Source organism: Orbicella faveolata, unplaced genomic scaffold, assembly GCF_042242905.1.
Source record: "Orbicella faveolata isolate gen_17 unplaced genomic scaffold, um_ofav_v1 contig_15, whole genome shotgun sequence".
Taxonomy (NCBI): Eukaryota; Metazoa; Cnidaria; class Anthozoa; order Scleractinia; family Merulinidae; genus Orbicella; species Orbicella faveolata.
The window spans coordinates 3,859,353-3,875,551 of record NW_028301542.1 but is presented as its reverse complement, the minus strand read 5'-3'; the positions used below and the strand labels follow the sequence as shown (position 1 = coordinate 3,875,551).

At 41.7% G+C, this 16,199-nt stretch overlaps 2 pseudogenes; one reads left to right on the top strand and one right to left on the bottom strand.

The window, feature by feature from the left end:
• Positions 1 to 9,021: 9,021 nt before the first annotated feature.
• On the top strand, positions 9,022 to 11,607 carry LOC149113181 (uncharacterized; annotated as a pseudogene).
• Positions 11,608 to 13,632: 2,025 nt separating this feature from the next.
• On the bottom strand, positions 13,633 to 15,555 carry LOC149113180 (uncharacterized; annotated as a pseudogene).
• Positions 15,556 to 16,199: the final 644 nt, after the last annotated feature.

Genomic DNA, 16,199 nt, shown 5'->3' with positions numbered 1-16,199 from the left:
AAGACATGCAGGTGACTTATTAACATGCAAGAAAAACAGGCCATGAACCACCGTTTAGACTCGTAAAGGATCACGCTTTGTGTGGAGTGTTTTTGAAGCCGTTCAAAAAACTCGCAGAATACGTTTCATCAGGTCTGAAACCACTCGGCTGCCCCTCGTGGTTTTAAATCCGATAAAATCCTCCTCGTTTTTTAAACATTACATAAAAGTTTTGCAAGAGCTGAATATTAAACAATAACAAACTCAATTCAAAAAGGTGAAAAACTCGATGGGTCACCGCGCTCATAAAGAATAAACTCCCCCGCTGTGGGGAGCGTGAGTGCTTTTCAGTATTGTTATTGCAAGTGCTAGTTGACGCTGCAGATCTTGAGTGTTATTATATGTTGTTATTCATAAAATAAATCTTTGCAATTTTGGTGTAGTTCTTTGAAATACGCCGAGTCACATTTTTTCACACATTTTTTTATACAATGTGTAAACCAGGTGAGGTAAAAGTGGAAAACATTAAGTGGAAAAATTGGATCATGCTTATTCGTTATTCCTTGCATTTGTTTCCGAGTCGTTCATTATTCATTTAAAATTCCAGCTCGATATTCATAATTCCTTTTGTGTAGGCACTTCTTGATGTAGGCACTACTTACCATATTTGGTAACTACCCGGACAATTACGTGGGTGCCTATATTTTGCTTGAGGGTAGCTTCACTGCATTTTGCTTGCGGTTAGCTTTCCTGGTATGTTAAGGTAACTCTATGTTAATTTATATTACTCTACTGTAGCTTAAATATAATTTTTACTACCCGGACCATTACGTAAGTGCCTACACCAAGTACCTTTTTGGGATGGGGACAATTTATTTAGGATTCTAAGAAAACCGACTATATATGTCTGTTTTATTCGCCTCAGAAGATATTGTTCAAACAGTCATTAATAATTCATAAGCCCTCTGACTTATCAAAGTGTCGATAATTCATCACGGTCAAAGGCTTTATATCGAGAAAACCTCCTCCTTATTAGATAAAAATCCGATAAAATCCGATAAAATCCGATAAAATCCTGCTTCTCGTTTTTTAAACATTACATAAAAGTTTTGCAGCAGCTTAATATTAAATAATAACAAATTCAGTTCAAACAGGTGAAAAAGTCGATTGGCCACCGCGCTTATAAAGAATAAACTCCCCGCTGTGAGGAGCTTGAGTGCTTTTATTGTTATTACAAGTGCTAGTTGACACTACAGATCTTGAGTGTTATTATATGTTGTTATTCATTAAATGAATCTTTGCAATTCTGGTGTAGTTCTTTGAAATATGCCGAGTCACATTCTTTTACACCTATTTTTTATACGATGTGCAAACCAGGTAAGGTAAAAGTGGGAAACATCAGGAGCCATAATCGGGAACGGAGACCGTAAGTCTTGGGATCCGCGCGCACCTATGATATGGGACAATTTTTCTATTTTTAGAACAAATTGCGCCATCCTGATGTCTCGCCATCCGAGATTCTCTTGCAGATTTTCGCAGCGCTGGCAGGGAATAAGGCAGGGAATAAGAACCAGGGCTCTTATATGTAGTTTTATGCTCTTAGCTAATGGGAAATGTGAGTTTTTCAGGGTCGTAAACAAGACTTCAATATCGCGCTGTGAATGAATAATATCTGCTCGCGCTAGTTGTACGCGTAAGCTTTTACGGCGTTTGTTCTGTAAAGAAAAGTTATGTAAGAAAACGTTTTACTCTGGTATCCGGTTAATTTGTGAGTTTCCCAAACAATCCTAACCAAACCCTGTTTTTGATAGTTTCTTATTGTTTCTGTTTGTTTGGCGAGTTTGCAAAAGTTTTTGAGAGGAAAGTCTGACGTGTACATTAAGTAGCTCATTTGCATAGTGCAGCGCGTACAGTTTCAAATCCGAGTCGGTGTTTTCAATTGTCAAAAAATCTTGACAAAGATTTCTTTCGTTGTCTTTGGTGCCGAGATGCTGCAACAATTTTAACCAACGCCAAAAGGCTACTAACATCACGAGTGTTTCTTTAACATAGTGAAATTTTACACCGCGAAAATAAAATAGACAAGAAGTTTTGATATTCGAGTTGATTAAAGAAAGCGTCATCGTAATTTTGCGGATTAGTTCTGCTGTATTCACATATTTTTAGCTAAGCTTTTGACATGTTCTCAAACATTTATCAACCTTAAACATATATAAAACTAGAGATATTAAATGAGTTCGATGTACGTTTTCACACGAAAGTGGGGAAGTCCAATTTGTCATTTTTTACTGACTGTACAAAACACGCATCGGCGGGCGCAATATTCATCGACAACAGACAATTTATTGGATTTTTACACAAACAAAACTGAGCAGCATCTACAGACAGGAACTTAATTGTCACTTATTGGGCCTTGATAAAACATCAAGCGTTGCTTACAATTCAGGCGAAACTAAAACTTGCAATTATTTTTTTTACTTTTCGAGACTTTGGCGAAATCCTCGCAAGAGTGTGGCAAGAGGAGAGAAACTTTGAAGTCCTGAAACGCTGCTATATTCAAATATATCCCACTAGTTTTTTGCTGTGTTTTGGAAAAGCGGTTAATCTTCAACATGGGTGAAACTTAGAGTGGAGTAATGTGGAGCTCTTTTAAAAGAGGCAGCGGAACACAACTTGGTCAGTGATATAAAGCGGCACATAACTAAATTAAACACTGTCTTACTTCACTCAAACTGGAGCAGCTTGCGACGAAAATACTGAAGTAAAATTCCAAGAGACATGAACGTATTGAGTTGTGGGCCTTAAGTATCAAACGTTTCGGGAATTTCGGACGCCATTTTTTCGCGCTACATTCGCAAAAATCCTCGCAGCATGTACGCGCGTACGCCGCACGGGATAGCGCAATTTGTTCTTAAAATAGAAAAATTGCCCCATATCATAGTACAGGCGGCCGAGACGTTGAATACGATTAATATGTGACATTATGCTGTCGGCGATTGCGTTACAATTTTAGCCGTTTGTAAGACAATGTACGAGAATTCTTCGAAAATTACTCTAAATGCTACGTGTAGAAACCAATTTGAATAAAATAGTTTACCTTATGTTTGCATTGCGTTATTTTGATGTCTCTAGGCTCCTGAAGGTGGTTTAGAGCCATTTAAGCGAGTTTTACTTTCTGGCGGTTTGCTTCCCCTAAAGAGAAACGAAAGGCGGGCGACCCACTGGGCAACCCACTGGCCCGGCGGCCCGCACTCATAGCTCCGTAAATTCCACAAAAATGGTCTAATCTCGTCAAAATTGCCTCATGGCAGCCGTCGGTAACTCTTCTTCCCATTCGCTTTCTCCCAAGGTTCCAAAGTTTATCTTAACCGCCCGAGAATCGCTGGTTTTCCAGTTCTTGTTTTCTATTTCTGTTCCATCTCCATCGGTAACCGATTATCTTGGCCACAGGATTTGAATTTCTAGCTTAGCGACCGCACCATCGTGACAAAGTTACTACTATCCGTCGAGAGGCACGGGACATTTTTTGATCATGCAAATTGCACCGTGCCGCGGTGTATAACTAAAATTAGCGCCTAAAAGCACTGCTGTTAACTGCAAAAGTACAAGAAGCAAACAATGTTCAGATGAATTTAGCGCCTAAAAGCACTGTTAACTGCAGCGAGAGATGGCAACGAGTAACTGACCAATGCTCCGTGCCTCCCGACGGTTGGAGGCAACTTTGTCACGATGGCGAGGTCGTTAAGCTAGAAATTCAAATCCTGTGCCCAATATAATCGGTTACGGATGGAGATGGAGCAGAAATGGAAAGCAACAGCTGGAAAACCAGCGATTCTCAGGCGGTTAAGATAAACTTTGGAACCTTGGGAGAAAGCGAATGGGAAGAAGAGTTATTGACGGCTGCCATGAGGCAATTTTGACGAGATTAGACCATTTTTGTGGAATTTACGGAATTGTGGAATTTGCTGGCAAATAACATGTTTATTTTTTTTTCCTGCAGTAAATTGGTTTTATAGATTACAAATGGGTTTGTTTACGCAACTCTTGTCATTGAATCGGCTTGCGCGCCGTCTGCTAACGATTTGAAAAAGATCTTGGCAACGAGCGAGTAACTCAGATAGTAGAAAAAGAAAGATGTATTAAAAAACAGATTTTTTTCGAACTACTTTGTGTTAGTTGCATTTATTTCACCAGTTAAGTTCTCCAAAGTTTTTTTTGCGGTGTGAAATTTCGTGCGAAGTTACTACAAAAACAATTTCTGTCAGTCGTTGCTTTTAAAATCGCATCGTCCCTTTTCTACCGTAAATTGAATAGCAGAAAGCGAAGAAATTCACATATTCGTTAAGTGTATTCCATAGAGATTCTTCTAAATACAGTAACGATCAGAGAGGTAAACTCGACTGAAATTGACTCAAATCTTACGGCGAGAGAAACACAGGATTACGCGCCATTACTGCGCCAAGCTACAAACAATTATAAAGCAAACTCTCACAACTTCAAAACACTCAATTGAATTTTCTTACAGTGACTTTCCTTGCCATTTTAAAGTGAACAGAGATAAACTTGCGTTGACTAATCGTCGATGGATGTGTAAAAAGGGCAAAAGATTGACGACTACGGCTAACTTTTAGAAGCAAAATTTAGGCAGCGGGAAAAAAATCCGGCCCGTGGGCCGTATCGTAAAAAGCTGGACCGGTCACGTGCGTAAGATTAGCCAATCAAATTCGAGGATTTAGGAATCCGGCCCGCTCAGATGCTTGAGAAAAAAATAATTAACAATTATCCACCACTTTCACCGACACTCAGGTGAATAATTGTTTTAGTATATACCACACAAGCTGAATAACTAGTGGACCAAAGAGTAACCTTATTTGTTTAAGAGTAACTTTATTTGAAACGGAAAGCCATTTTGTTTTTCTTCGGCTGCTCGGAGGTGAGTAGTACTTGGCTACACACCCCCGAGCTAGCCAATCAGCGTGCGCGAAAAGTACTATTCACTTGTGTGGTATATACTAATTAAAGATAGTTGCGCAGTTTTGATTTTTAACTTAGGAAGTAGAATTGTGAAGCAGTCCTGTGAATTAAGGAATATGGTTTCCTTTGCGATCTCGGCTTACTGGAAAACTTGTTGCTTCTTTCAAAGGTGTTTTGAGCTGTAAAATAGGAAAACGACACCTGTTTGTTTTAGGCCCAGTTCAAACGTCGCATTTCACATGTGCCGAATTTAATTCTTATTTTGATCGACTTAAATACGATATTTGATTCAGACGTCGAATATAATGCTGCCAAATTGAACTCTGTTCGCCGCCAGAATATCCCCAGTGTAATAATGGGTAACAAATGAATCATAACAATTTACTATAATTTAAGCATTATATTTGGCACATGTGAAATGCGACGTCTGAATCAAATGTGGAGCCTAAGTTGAATCTTCGACTGTTTCAGTCTCAGATTCGGCAAATTCGAAACTGCCGAATTTAACTGATTCAAACGTCGTATTTCACATGTATTTGATGCTCGAATTAAATTCGGCACATGTGAAATGCGAAGTTTGAACCGGACTTGAGGCAATCGCACCTTGAAGTCGACGTTCGCTTAATGATTAGAGATCATTATGATCATTACGGTCAATGATCACTGCATGAATAAACGAAGACCAGATAATTTGGACAGTTATGGAAGATATGCTTTCTTTCGATATTTCACTGGGAATTAAAACTAAATTAAAACTGAGGCCTTAAAGATCTAGCATTCATTTAAACCTTAGATGACAAATATTGTTTGGCTTGATCCCTGAAGCAGCAGAGCAGCTTGGCGGCCTTTCTAGGCTGCGGCTCTATAAGAATTTTTTCTCCAGGTGTTTCAGTCAAGAACTTTAGGACTTAATGGAACGTAACTTCGGGAACTTAATGTAAGACTCAATGAAACTTTGGGAGCTAAAACTTATCATTTAGGCTTGAAACATTAAACAGTATTTTAAGTGTCATTGTCACTAGGGACCAGGCAGGGTCCACGGATCGAGGTCGGCCGATTCCCTCCAAACTCTCAGCATTTTGTCCCTATCAGATAAGATAACGACCGGTGGTATGTTTAGTAAAATAAAATAAATTTCATAGAATTTAGACCACCCCCTAGTTTTTGGTGCTATTTTGGTCACGTGAGACGGGAAATTTGGGTAAGCTTCCATGAATGATTTTACGTACTTCGCATTAGCCTTATTCATTTATACGAACGGTACATACTTCCCAGCCAATAAACAGCTCATGTCTCCAATATAAACGAATTTGGCTAAAAATAACTTACTTTGGAGCGCTTCCAAATATCATCTATTCGTGGCTATCGTGAGCAAGAAGAATTTTTGCAATTTTCAAAGCTGGTTTTCTCCAAAGTGCGGCAGTTTATTTCCAGATCAAAAGTATTTTTTATTAGTCTGTCCTAAAGTCTTTAAAAATACGCAAACTCTCATTTGGCAAATTAAAATCCTGTCGCGTGAGCTTTCTCACGACTTTAACCTAATTTCCCAATTTGCATAATTGTAGTTTTTCCCGGAAATATTTCACGCTTGACTAATTTGCGACGCATTTCACGTATTTATGACTAAGAGCAACACATTACTTTTTCAGATTAGTACAGTGGCTTTGCATAGTATACTGCACCGGAGCATTTTGTCAAACTCTTTGAAATATTGAGCGGTTCTGATTTTTGGTAGAAGTACACCGTCAGGAAGGATAATTTTCCATTCCTTATCTTATCATCTGCAGACAGCTGTGGTCGATTCTTTACACTGATCCAATTCGCTGATGTTGCTCTTTGCAATATGAATGTTACTTTGACTTGCTCGTTCAGTTCTCCTGATTCTGCCTGTAGTTTGGAGGGCACGGGTCGCAGATTGTACCCCTGTTGGCATGTAAGCTAGACATTACTGCACATCTACTAAGCCTGGGAGTGAGCTCAAGGCAACAGCAAACCGGAGACGAAAACGTTAATGAGGTTGACCTGATCCTGAATAGAGCTGGATACTTTGTTACAACCGAAAACGAGAAAATATCAATGACAATATGCCCGAGACATAGGGAAAAAAAAAAAAACTACAGACTGGGCCGGCAGAAAGAGCAACACATGCTCGTATCCAAGTCATCGAGGACCGCGGAAAACTATAATGAAACCGCGCCGCGTAAACGCCACCTTGTCGGAAGAAATTTATCAATTTCACCATGCCACAGTTCCCATCGGCTCGGGTAAGTTCAAACTGAGTGCAGCCAGACCGCAGCCATAATCCTCAGAATTACGGGGTGGGCTTGACTGGTAAGTACAAACGAAAACTTTATTTCGAAGGTGCGTATTTTAATTTGCGCTTGTTCATATGGTCAGTACATAAATTTTAATTTTTATTGGAATATGCCAAGAGGAGGAAGCCAGACGTAACCCATGCCATTGTTTTTTTGTGTTTGAATGAGCTTTTAGCTTTTAGTCGACTCTTTTAAATAAACAAAGGCATTGCTCGATTCTGTTATATTGTCTGATATCCTTATAACTTTTTCGGAAAAAAGGGAGGGAGGGGGTGGGGCGTTATGGTAGTACTTCGAGGTGGACTGACGTGGTAATTTGCTAATCAGGCACCCTGCCTGCAAAATGACTTCAAATGGGAGAGAATGGGGAGGAGGGGAACCAGGAGGGGGCCTGGAGGGAATGGGAAGGTGGATGGGACTGCAAGGGACGCCCACCGCCCATTATTTCACGCGCCTTCCTTCCTTTGGCTGTCATGAAAGGAAATTACAGCACTTTGATTTGGTGTTACGTAAGTGCACAAACCAGATTGACAACAACAACAACAACTTTATTTGCACTCAGCTAGAAATTAAATGAACAAAACTAAGTTAAAATAAAAAGAGTACATGGCTGCCCGAAATAACCTTAATGGGCTAATAAGACTGGGCAGCCATCCTTAGTTAAGCTGGGTACGATGACGATGACGATGACCATGATGACGATGGTTACGGTGACGGTAAGGGTGACTCACGTTGATGGTGATCGTGATGGTGATTGTGGTCAGTATTGTTAATCTATTTATCATTATCATTTTTATTGACAGCTGTGTGTTCCAACTGCCACGGAGCACACTACAAATCCCGTAAGGCTCGCTGTTTCATGTCTGGAGAGCAGGTAAGCTACTACACATTGCCCATTCATAGCTTAGTACTCAGAGGATTTTTTGATGCGCCCCACAGGTGCCCTGATATCTGTAACGACTGGCAACATGAATAAAAGGTATCTTTGTTGGTTTTCCTTTCTTTTCTTCAATGGGTGTCCGTTTTGAATCGTTTAGGCGTGGTCGATTTCCGAGAGGCTGTGGACCTAGTTATAAAGATAGCGGTTTATCCGAGTTTTCCGATCACGCGTCGAGAACGGTTTCTGAATGGCAACTTGGTCCCGGCCCTAACTAAAATTCAACCGCTCTTAAATAATGACCAGTGCTTGAAGACACCAACAAGAACAAAAATGCGAGGGCGCCCTTTGGCATCGGCTAGGAAACACATACAGAGCTTCCACAGTTACATGTATTGGAGATCTTTGTGGAATTGCTAATAATCTTGCTCATAATTTGCTAATCCATTTGATTACGCTTCAGGATCCTTACTCAGACACCTTGGGGATTGGAGTCGATATCGAGGAGTCTGACTCCGCCACTTTCTGTGTCATTACTGTTTGTGAGGAGAGCACAATGCCAGCCACGGTGTGTGCAGAGGTCTCAAGTACTGGTGAGGGGTCAGAAACAGTCTCTTTGCAGTCCCATTTGTCCCAAGCCTCGATACCAGAAGAAGAGATTAGCATATGGGTTGACGAGATGGAGGAACAAAACAGCAAACGGCAGAAATTAAACGAAGCTGTCCACAGCATCTCAGGTGGCCGGTACAGCCCTGTAATGTCCACCCTGAGCACGACCTGGGACGACGTCTCTGACACCCAGCAGCGATATTACATCCGCAAAGCTATAGAGACTATAGCGACCTCATTGTCTGTCATCACTCCCGGCCAAGAAGAACTGGTTTGGAAGGCGTTACAAACGGAGGTACTTTTGGATCCAAACAGAGACAACCAAGGAAAGCGCAAGCGTTTTGATCCCAACTCTGGTCTTGTCGACATTTTAGTCAAGGCCTATGGGCAAGCAGGTCATTGGCAAACAAAGCGACAGATCCTTTCCCTCTATGCAGACGACTTTTCAAGAGCTGAGCTTCAAGAGATGATCCCTGGGCTCTCCAAATGGCGCATTGATCAAGCTCACCAGCATGCAACAGAAGCCGGAAAAGGCCAACCACTCCCCGAGATTCCTAGTTTCCGTACAAGAATTGAGCACGAAAAGGTGGATGATTTCATTGAATATATCTCAAGACCAGAATTTGTCCAGGACGTGGCTTTAGGGACCAAAACTTTCAAGCTTGACTCGGGAGAGAAGATTATCATACAGGCGGTCATTAGGACTGTCATCCCTTCACGCATCATCAGACAATATTTAGACTATTGTAAAGAACAAGAGTTCGAGCCAGCGAGCCAGCGTTCTCTCTACCGAATGATTGAGGTGTGTTCGGCCTCTATGCAGAAATCCCTTCAGGGACTTGACAACACCACTGCAGAGGGTACAGAGGCATTTGACCAGGTATTTTTGATGTTGGAGGGCTTAGCAGATCAGGGCATCAGCGTGACTGCCACTCAGAAATTACTAAAGGATGGAAAAAGGTACTTGACGAATGATTTCAAGACACATATCGGACGAGGTGAACATTGCGGTGATCACTGCACGGTCCATGCACTAAGTGACAGTAGTGCATGGGAGTTTAGGAGCGAATGTGATCACCAACACTGCTACGAATGTGAGCGCTGTGAGAGTCTGGGAGGAGTACTGAGAGAGGTGGCAGGGATGCAAGACAAAGCGGACATGACAGAAGAGGTGAGGGGTAGGCTGACGTTTGAGTACACAGAGTGTGTGCGCAACATACAGGCTTGGAAGGCTCACTTGCTACGGTCAAGTAACCAGGACGAAGCCAAGCAACATATCCTCCAGAAGTTAGACGAGAACTCGTGTCTTGTCATAATGGACTGGGCGATGAAGTCTCTGCCTGTGCTGACTGATTTTTTTGGCAAGAGGGGAAGAAGCTGGCATATCAGCGCAGTAATCACTAGAGCAACAGTGGAAAGCAAGCATAAAGTCGAGTGTTTTGTACACATTTTCAACAACTGCTCCCAAAATGGCTTTGCCGTTCTTTCAATCATAGAGGACTTGCTGCACAAAGTCAAACAAGAGTATCCAGTTGTGCCAACAGCCTACCTCCGATCAGATAACGCTGGATGTTACCACAATGGGCATCTGTTGCTAAGTCTTAGAGAAGTGGGGGTGAGAACCGGTGTCAGGCCAATGCGATATGATTTCTCAGAGCCGCAGGCTGGTAAGGACATCTGCGATAGGAAGACTGCTGCTATGAAGGCACACATACAGCGCTGGGTTAACGAGAGGCACGACGTCGTCACTGCTGAGGATATGAAAACAGCACTAGAATCCCATGGTGGTGTCAAAGGGTGCAGAGCAGCGGTGGTCGAGGTGCACACGACCAGGGAGAGAAACAAAGATAGCAAGATACCAGGTATTAGCGTGTTGAACAATTTCCAGTATGAGGAGTGTGGCATCCGTCTGTGGAAAGCGTACGACATCGGCCCTGGACGCCTCATCCCCTATAGTGGTCTTGGAGTTACACCACAAGGAGATACTGGGCTAAGGGTGATAAAGCCATTTGGTCAAGCTACACACAGGGGAAGTGTGGGTGAGAGCGTCAGGCACCAGTCCGAGATCTACTCTTGCCAAGAGACTGGATGCGTCCTCACGTTCAAGACCCAAGCAGAGGCAGACAACCATATGGATACGGGCAAGCTCCGTCTTGAGGTGGACTGCGAGTCCATGTATGACCGCGTTAGGAGGAAATGGGCGGGAATTACGACAGGGGTGACGTTTACTCCGGATGTGCCATCAACCTCATCGCAAGGTGAGGATAGTGGCAGCGCTGTCAGAGGATATGACCCTAGACCATTGGGGTGGGCTCTGAAGATAACAAAACGACCCACCAGAATGACTGATAACGTCAAGGCCTTCTTGATGAAGAAATTTGAAGAGGGTGCAAGAACTGGAAACTAGGCCGATCCTCTGCAGGTAGCGAGGGAGATGAAGACCCTCAGAAATGAAGACGGAGAGCTCACGTTTAAGCCCGAAGAGTGGAGGACTGCGCAGCAAATCAGTAGCCTGTTTTCACGTCAGACAGCGGCGCTGCGTCATAGGGGTATTGATGCGGAGGAAATCCCTGAGGAAGACATCGAGGCCGCAGAGTAGGAAATGGCCCTTGACACCCTTAGAAGTTTGTTGATGGATGATATGGGTAAGCCAAGCCATCCAATCATCGTGGGTGTTAGCAATATCTGCGAACTTGTAAAGAACAAGAACCTTGACTCACTCAGTCAACTGGCAGTTCTGAAAGAAATCTGCAATCAGCTACACTTGGCGACAAGTGGACCGCTGTCAAGAAAAAGACTTTCTTCGAGGCCATTGAAAAATTTTCTGAGAGTTGCGCATGTTTTCAAAAATAAAGTCACATGGTTTTAGTAGGGAGGATCTCTTTGCTTCTACCCACATCTTCTCTATTGGGGCCTTTTAGGTAGGTGCAGGGACCCTTACATTACAGGGTTTATAAATACTTGTAAAATTGTAAACAATATAAGACTGAAAACTGAATGAATGCTATGGTAAACACAGTAAAACGAAAACTGCAAGGATTTTTACGTATTGCTAAACGCCAGCTGTCCGTTGCCATGCTTAAATGCTATCATGGATAAAACCAATCTGGGGTTTCTTCATCGACGAAAAAGCTGCGCTTAAAGAAATAGGAGGAAGATTTCAGCAGCAATAAGCACGGATTGATCAGCTTTAGCAACGTTTTGTCACTTTCCCAGCCAGGAATCTATTACGTAACAGTGTATTAAGTTTCGACTCAATAATTTGCACAGCCATGTTACTTAATGTTCGAATTACATTTCCTCTTCCACCGAATTGACTGTCATTTCGGCAACTTGTTTGCCTTCCATCACATGTGGTGAAAAAAATAACTCTGGTAGTCTCCAAAACTGTTCACTAACTTACAAAACACAATCTTGAGTTTGTCTGGCATACTAATTTGCATATCCGTGGTTATTAAAATGACAGAATTCGATTCGCGAACTGTCATGTTCGTTGTGGACTGTCAACGTCTGCAAGATCGAAACAACAATAGTTTCAAAAACAAGAACTTAAAGAAAATTTGTTTCATTAGGTGTAGGGTCATCATCGCTTGTATGTAATATCAACAAATACGCCAAGTTTTCCGGGCAAAAATCGACAACATGCAAATTAGTCAAATTTGAAGAAAGCTTACGGGAGGGGATTTTGACCCACCAAATGACAAAATACGCGGTTGAAGTATAGCCACTTATCTCAAAAAGTTATATTTTTCTCTTAGTCATAGTAAAAAAGCCAATAAACGGCTCTAACATGTCGCAAATTAAGAGGAAATTTTTCCCGGAAAAACTACAATTATGCAAATTGGGAAATTAGGTTAAAGTCGCGAGAAAGCTCACGCGACAGGATTTTAACTTGCCAAATGAGAGTTTGCGTATTTTTAAAGACTTAAAGACAGACTAATAAAAACTAGTTTTGATCTGGAAATAAACTGCCGCACTTTAGAGAAAACCAGCTTTAAAAATTGCCAAAATTCTTCTTATTTACTATAGCCTCTAAGTGATGATATTTGGAACCACTCCAAAGTGAGTTATTTTTAACCAAATTCGTTTATATTGGAGACATGAGCTGTTTATAGGCTGGGAAGTATGTACAGTTCGTATAAATGAAAAGGCTGATGCGAAAAACGTAAAATCATTCATGGAAGTTTACCCAAATTTCCCGTCTCACGTGGCCAAAATAACACCAAAAACTAGGGGGTGGTCTAAATTCTACGGAATTTATTTTATTTTACTAAAAATACCACCGGTCGTTATCTTATCTGAAAGAGGAAAAATGCTGAAAGTTTGGAGGGAATCGGCCGACCTCGATCCGTGGACCCTGCCTGGTCCTTACTGACAGTGACACTTAATATTTGACGCTGAATACTGTTTCGCTTAATCCTTAAACAGCGAAGCAACTTAGCCACAGTTTAGACTGCGGACTAGCATCCCATCCAGGGCGGCAGGGGAGTAGAAATGCTCCTGGTTGCTCCATGCCACAGAAGTAAACCAGATATAACCACAATCCTGATGGGCCGCTAGACTCGTATACAGACTCTTATGTAAAATCGTTATATGCCTTAAAATTCCACATTTACAATGGAGGCAGTCATTTTGCCTAAAAAACAAGTACATCAATGAGAAATGTAGATGCTTGAGTTTAACACATCAACATTGACAAAACCTTCAGCTTTTCCTTGATTCTTTCATACTTTTTCTGTCTTCTATTTTGAAGGAATTTCACTGTGCATAACATTATATAACTGAACCTAAGGCCCAGTTCAGACCCGTGCTTCTGCCGTGCCGAACTAAATTCAGGATTTAAGTTCGACAAAAGCACGGCAGAAGCACGATGTCTGAATCAAACTTTTGCATTAAGTTTGGCAAGCAATTAAGTTCGACAAGCTCTCCCGTGCTACACGACTCTGGCACGGCAGTGATTCAGACGTCGTGCTTTTGCCACGCTAAACAAAATTCATAAATTATAGTAATATATTTTGGCGAGATTGCGTTCCCACGGGGAGTTAGGAGGAGAATTGCTACGAGGCATTACTAAATGCTGAATTTGGTTCGACTCTGGCACGACGTCTGAATCAGAATTGTTTCTTTGCCGTGCTACAGTCGAACCAAATTGCAATTTAGTTCGGTACGGCAAACGCACGACGTCTGAACTGGGCCTAAGATATACCATTGCAATATCTAGGTTTCCATGCAGTATATACAATTCACCATTTCCTTTATCCAATTTTCAAATATTTACTATCATAAATGCAACCCAGTTACGCTTCCTAAAGCGTCTTGTTCTTAAAATAGTCTAATGTCGGAGTATGTGAAGAAATTTGGACTATTCTAATTCTACATAATAAAATACTACAACATTAAGTCTTAAAGCTATACAAAATTAATGTACGCCTTTCGAAAAAAAGTCGCGTCTTCAACTGATTTGTAAAACAATCTAAGGGCTCACGTAATCGTATATTCTTCGGAAAGCTAAGGAGTTCCACAGAGTTGGCGCAGATACCGAGAGAGATCTATAACCGTAACAATATAGATCATAGACTGAAATGATCAATTTCTGATCCATTGGGAAACTAAGATTGCGCTTAGGTACATAAATAGCTAAAAGATGGCGGTGGAATTTTATGGTGTTTCTCGAAGGGGCAAAGTCTAAATCTGAAATCTGAAACTGTATGAAAAGCGGAAATTTTAGTCTTATCCTGGCTCTCTCTCCCACTACATGCGTGCACTCACAGCAAGGTGCATGTGTCGTCTGGTTGTCGGATAAGAATTCCATATGCGCGCACATCGTCATTATCTTTTGGAGACAGCCAATAATCAGCTCCTACTCCAGTTTGCGAAGCACTGATGATTTTAAGGTGACCATTAGGATCAGGATTAACTCGATTCTGAAAAGCAATTTTGTACGTTTTCCCTTGGTAAGAGAATTCCTTCGCATACAACCTTTCAACCATTTCAAGGCTTGGACTTGTGTAGATGCCAATACCAAACTTAGCTCTTGGCCCAGGTTTATAGCCCTCCTCCACGATCTTCTCTGCGCTTTTCATATCCGTTCCGTGATAAGACACAGGCCATTCTCCGCTTGCTTGGCGCGTTCGGATGCCATCAGGGCCAAGCCATTCGTCGTTTTCGTACCTTCCATGAGCCCTGACCGCAAATCGCTTCCAACCGTACGGTCGCTTGTACTCGAAACCCCTCTCACGTATCGTTTACCATCATCTCTGACATAAGTGAAGTCGTAATCGAACTCAGGAGCAAGCTCGTCTGTGCTTACTGTGAGCGGACCTCCACCCCCTTTAAGGCGAAGCGCCAAGTAAATGGTGCTTTTGGGCTGTAATCCGTAGTCTTTGACAGTTCGATCGTCATCAAGACGCTTATTATCAAATAGTAGGTCAAACTGTCCCAGCGCTATCTGTACTTTGTCCTGAATTTGAAGTTTCATTTGTAACACAGAATGCCCCTCTGTCACCTGTAAAGTGAGTGTATCATCAAATCCAAAGAAGCCTTTCACAAAAATTGGAAACGTCTCATGTACAGGTTTTGGGGAAGGCGGTCTGAATCCCGGCGGTTTCATCATGTATGTTTGTTTAAAAATATCATGGATTGATGAAGACGTCGCCCCACCTTCCTGTAGTACCACTTCTTTGCCAAGGACTGCTGAGAATGCTGCGCTTAAAAGCCCTAACTTGGACATTTTTACCGAGGAAGGCAGTTCAAAATATAGGTGTGATAAGAATTTCCGCGTTTGGAAAACTACAAGGTGTAGGCACTACTTGGTGTAGGCACTACTTATCATATTTGGTAATTGCGCGGACCATTACGTGAGTGTCTATAATTTGCTCGAGGTTAGCTTCACTGCATTTTGCTTGCGGTTAGCTTTCACTGGTATGTTAGGGTAACTCTATATAAATTTATAGTACTGTACTGGAGTTTAAATGTAAGTTTCACTACCCGGACCATTACGTGAGCGCCTACACCAAGTAGTTTTTTGAGACGGGGACAATTTAATCAGGATTCTAAGAAAACCGACTGTATATGTCTGTTTGATTCGCCTCAAAAGATATTGTTCAAACACTCATTAATAATTCATAAGCCCGCTTACCTTTCAAACGGTCGATAATTCATCACGGTCAATGACTTTATATCGATAAGACCTCCTTATTAGCACGCGGTGTTTTATTAGATATAAAGACACTGCAGGTGACTTTTTAGCATGCAAGAAAAACAGGCCATGAACTACCGTTTAGATTCTTAAGGATCATTTTAAATTCGATAAAATCCTGCCTCTTGTTTTTTGAGATTGGAAGTAGAAAAGTTGGATCATGCTTATTCATTATTCCTTGCATTTGTTCCCGAGTCGTTTATTATTCATTTAAAGTTACAGCTCGATATTCATAATTCCTTTTTTT